We start from the raw sequence: 5549 nt of genomic DNA, 5'->3' as shown, positions 1-5549 counted from the left end.
TGAGGTTTGAATCCTTTCTTTTATAATGGACGTTTATCTCACAGAAGTGTTGCAACTGATCAATCAGTTTCTCCTTTGAGGTTTATGCTTTTTCCAGATAAAACCCATGATACAAGAATGCAGGCCTCTCTTGTCTTGGCACTTCAGGCCATTTGTTGGCTTTTTGAGACCTGGTAATTGTTCTTGCCTGTGAGGGGGAGGTCAGTTTCCAGATAAAGCATAGGTCTTTGTTAACAAACCAAAAATTGCATTTACACAGTCCAAACAGCTTTGCCGAAACCCTGGATTTAACCAGGGACCTTTAGATCTTCAGTCTAACGCTCTCCCAACTGAGCTATTTCGGCTCATACCTCATACCTACTATGAAATCAATCTAAATGTCACAAACCACTGTTGCAAGAAACAAACATGCTTGAAGTTCTAAAGACCTATGATAACAAAGAAGCAGGGCCAGCTCCTCGTTAGTATAGTGGTGAGTATCCCCGCCTGTCACGCGGGAGACCGGGGTTCGATTCCCCGACGGGGAGGCGATGCTTTTGTGTTTTTTATTTGCCATTAGAGATTACCTTGATCTCCATTAAAAAAAAAAATAATGTTTTTGAACACAATTAGATTTCTGTTTATGGAACCCAAAGGTTTATGCTTTTTCCAGATAAAACCATTGATACAAGAATGCAGGCCTCTCTTGTCTTGGCACTTCAGGCGTTTTTGTTGGCTTTTTTGAGACCTGGTAATTGTTCTTGCCTGTTTTTATGGAACTAATATATGTAAAATTGTTTCATTGTAACAAAAGAACCTGTCTGTGAGGGGGAGGTCAGTTTCCAGATAAAGCATAGGTCTTTGTTAACAAACCAAAAAATGCATTTACACAGTCCAAACAGCTTCAGTCTAACGCTCTCCCAACTGAGCTATTTCGGCTCATACCTCATACCTACTATGAAATCAATCTAAATGTCACAAACCACTGTTGCAAGAAACAAACATGCTTGAAGTTCTAAAGACCTATGATAACAAAGAAGCAGGGCCAGCTCCTCGTTAGTATAGTGGTGAGTATCCCTGCCTGTCACGCGGGAGACCGGGGTTCGATTCCCCGACGGGGAGGCGATGCTCTTGTGTTTTTTATTTGCCATTAGAGATTACCTTGATCTCCATTAAAAAAAAAATCATGTTTTTGAACACAATTAGATTTCTGTTTATGGAACCCAAAGGTTTATGCTTTTTCCAGATAAAACCATTGATACAAGAATGCAGGCCTCTCTTGTCTTGGCACTTCAGGCCATTTTTTGGCTTTTTTGAGACCTGGTAATTGTTCTTGCCTGTTTTTATGGAACTAATATATGTAAAATTGTTCCATTGTAACAAAAGAACCCAAAATAGACACAAAAAATAAATTATAGAGGGAAACAAAGAGAAAGAATAAGAAACAAACTCCAGTGAGGGAGGCCAGACCCTGGTAGAAGTAGAAAAGCTGAATGCAGGAACAATGTGAGAGTAGAACCCCCCGAGCAGTTGAGGGGGAAAGATGCCTCTGTATGAGGTTTGAATCCTTTCTTTTATAATGGACGTTTATCTCACAGAAGTGTTGCAACTGATCAATCAGTTTCTCCTTTGAGGTTTATGCTTTTTCCAGATAAAACCATTGATACAAGAATGCAGGCCTCTCTTGCCTTGGCACTTCAGGCCATTTGTTGGCCTTTTTGAGACCTGGTAATTGTTCTTGCCTGTGAGGGGGAGGTCAGTTTCCAGATAAAGCATAGGTCTTTGTTAACAAACCAAAAAATGCATTTACACAGTCCAAACAGCTTCAGTCTAACGCTCTCCCAACTGAGCTATTTCGGCTCATACCTCATACCTACTATGAAATCAATCTAAATGTCACAAACCACTGTTGCAAGAAACAAACATGCTTGAAGTTCTAAAGACCTATGATAACAAAGAAGCAGGGCCAGCTCCTCGTTAGTATAGTGGTGAGTATCCCCGCCTGTCACGCGGGAGACCGGGGTTCGATTTCCCGACGGGGAGGCGATGCTCTTGTGTTTTTTATTTGCCATTAGAGATTACCTTGATCTCCATTAAAAAAAAAAATCATGTTTTTGAACACAATTAGATTTCTGTTTATGGAACCCAAAGGTTTATGCTTTTTCCAGATAAAACCATTGATACAAGAATGCAGGCCTCTCTTGTCTTGGCACTTCAGGCGTTTTTGTTGGCTTTTTTGAGACCTGGTAATTGTTCTTGCCTGTTTTTATGGAACTAATATATGTAAAATTGTTCCATTGTAACAAAAGAACCCAAAATAGACACAAAAAATAAATTATAGAGGGAAACAAAGAGAAAGAATAAGAAACAAACTCCAGTGAGGGAGGCCAGACCATGGTAGAAGTAGAAAAGCTGAATGCAGGAACAATGTGAGAGTAGAACCCCCCGAGCAGTTGAGGGGGAAAGAGACCTCTGTATGAGGTTTGAATCCTTTCTTTTATAATGGACGTTTATCTCACAGAAGTGTTGCAACTGATCAATCAGTTTCTCCTTTGAGGTTTATGCTTTTTCCAGATAAAACCATTGATACAAGAATGCAGGCCTCTCTTGTCTTGGCACTTCAGGCCATTTGTTGGCCTTTTTGAGACCTGGTAATTGTTCTTGCCTGTGAGGGGGAGGTCAGTTTCCAGATAAAGCATAGGTCTTTGTTAACAAACCAAAAATTGCATTTACAGAGTCCAAACAGCTTTGCCGAAACCCGGGATTGAACAAGGGACCTTTAGATCTTCAGTCTAACGCGCTCCCAACTGAGCTATTTCGGCTCATACCTCATACCTACTATGAAATCAATCTAAATGTCACAAACCACTGTTGCAAGAAACAAACATGCTTGAAGTTCTAAAGACCTATGATAACAAAGAAGCAGGGCCAGCTCCTCGTTAGTATAGTGGTGAGTATCCCCGCCTGTCACGCGGGAGACCGGGGTTCGATTCCCCGACGGGGAGGCGATGCTCTTGTGTTTTTTATTTGCCATTAGAGATTACCTTGATCTCCATTAAAAAAAAAATCATGTTTTTGAACACAATTAGATTTCTGATTATGGAACCCAAAGGTTTATGCTTTTTCCAGATAAAACCATTGATACAAGAATGCAGGCCTCTCTTGTCTTGGCACTTCAGGCGTTTTTGTTGGCTTTTTTGAGACCTGGTAATTGTTCTTGCCTGTTTTTATGGAACTAATATATGTAAAATTGTTCCATTGTAACAAAAGAACCCAAAATAGACACAAAAAATAAATTATAGAGGGAAACAAAGAGAAAGAATAAGAAACAAACTCCAGTGAGGGAGGCCAGACCCTGGTAGAAGTAGAAAAGCTGAATGCAGGAACAATGTGAGAGTAGAACCCCCCGAGCAGTTGAGGGGGAAAGAGGCCTCTGTATGAGGTTTGAATCCTTTCTTTTATAATGGACGTTTATCTCACAGAAGTGTTGCAACTGATCAATCAGTTTCTCCTTTGAGGTTTATGCTTTTTCCAGATAAAACCATTGATACAAGAATGCAGGCCGCTCTTGTCTTGGCACTTCAGGCCATTTGTTGGCCTTTTTGAGACCTGGTAATTGTTCTTGCCTGTGAGGGGGAGGTCAGTTTCCAGATAAAGCATAGGTCTTTGTTAACAAACCAAAAAATGCATTTACACAGTCGAAACAGCTTCAGTCTAACGCTCTCCCAACTGAGCTATTTCGGCTCATACCTCATACCTACTATGAAATCAATCTAAATGTCACAAACCACTGTTGCAAGAAACAAACATGCTTGAAGTTCTAAAGACCTATGATAACAAAGAAGCAGGGCCAGCTCCTCGTTAGTATAGTGGTGAGTATCCCTGCCTGTCACGCGGGAGACCGGGGTTCGATTCCCCGACGGGGAGGCGATGCTCTTGTGTTTTTTATTTGCCATTAGAGATTACCTTGATCTCCATTAAAAAAAAAATCATGTTTTTGAACACAATTAGATTTCTGTTTATGGAACCCAAAGGTTTATGCTTTTTCCAGATAAAACCATTGATACAAGAATGCAGGCCTCTCTTGTCTTGGCACTTCAGGCCATTTGTTGGCTTTTTTGAGACCTGGTAATTGTTCTTGCCTGTTTTTATGGAACTAATATATGTAAAATTGTTCCATTGTAACAAAAGAACCCAAAATAGACACAAAAAATAAATTATAGAGGGAAACAAAGAGAAAGAATAAGAAACAAACTCCAGTGAGGGAGGCCAGACCCTGGTAGAAGTAGAAAAGCTGAATGCAGGAACAATGTGAGAGTAGAACCCCCCGAGCAGTTGAGGGGGAAAGATGCCTCTGTATGAGGTTTGAATCCTTTCTTTTATAATGGACGTTTATCTCACAGAAGTGTTGCAACTGATCAATCAGTTTCTCCTTTGAGGTTTATGCTTTTTCCAGATAAAACCATTGATACAAGAATGCAGGCCTCTCTTGTCTTGGCACTTCAGGCCATTTGTTGGCCTTTTTGAGACCTGGTAATTGTTCTTGCCTGTGAGGGGGAGGTCAGTTTCCAGATAAAGCATAGGTCTTTGTTAACAAACCAAAAAATGCATTTACACAGTCCAAACAGCTTCAGTCTAACGCTCTCCCAACTGAGCTATTTCGGCTCATACCTCAGACCTACTATGAAATCAATCTAAATGTCACAAACCACTGTTGCAAGAAACAAACATGCTTGAAGTTCTAAAGACCTTTGATAACAAAGAAACAGGGCCAGCTCCTCGTTGGTATAGTGGTGAGTATCCCCGCCTGTCACGCGGGAGACCGGGGTTCGATTCCCCGACGGGGAGGCGATGCTCTTGTGTTTTTTATTTGCCATTAGAGATTACCTTGATCTCCATTAAAAAAAAAAATCATGTTTTTGAACACAATTAGATTTCTGTTTATGGAACCCAAAGGTTTATGCTTTTTCCAGATAAAACCATTGATACAAGAATGCAGGCCTCTCTTGTCTTGGCACTTCAGGCCATTTGTTGGCTTTTTTGAGACCTGGTAATTGTTCTTGCCTGTGAGGAGGAGGTCAATTTCCAGATAAAGCATAGGTCTTTAACAAACCAAAAATTGCATGTACACAGTCCAAAGAGCTTTGCCGAAACCCGGGATTGAACCAGGGACCTTTAGATCTTCAGTCTAACGCTCTCCCAACTGAGCTATTTCGGCTCATACCTTGTAGCCCTTTCACTTGGCACTAGGTGTTTATTCATGTACAAGGGCCTGCCTTCCACAGTTGGGTTTTTGCTCATGCCTAAACAGAAGATATTATCTGATATTGTGTGCTAAATAAGTGGATTGCTTATTAAATGAGGATTTGGCTTAATAAATTCAGTGAAGAAATATAATTTAGTAAGGCACAATTGACTTTAGTTCACATCTCAATTGACTATGAAATCAATCTAAATGTCACAAACCACTGTTGCAAGAAACAGACATTCTAGAGGGAAACAAAGAGAAACAATAAGAATCAAACTCCAGTGAGGAAGGACAGAGCCTGGAACAATAAGAAAAGACAAAT

General features: G+C 40.5%; 1 non-coding gene across 1 annotated transcript; it reads left to right on the top strand.

Moving 5' to 3' along the window:
- Positions 1–4755: 4755 nt before the first annotated feature.
- Positions 4756–4827, top strand: trnad-guc (transfer RNA aspartic acid (anticodon GUC)). The gene has a single exon. It is a non-coding gene; the product is annotated as a tRNA-Asp (tRNA).
- The last annotated feature ends 722 nt before the right edge of the window (positions 4828–5549 follow it).

The sequence above is a fragment of the Denticeps clupeoides genome, unplaced genomic scaffold, assembly GCF_900700375.1.
Source record: "Denticeps clupeoides unplaced genomic scaffold, fDenClu1.1, whole genome shotgun sequence".
NCBI lineage: Eukaryota > Metazoa > Chordata > Actinopteri > Clupeiformes > Denticipitidae > Denticeps > Denticeps clupeoides.
This window is presented reverse-complemented; position numbering and strand designations above follow the sequence as displayed.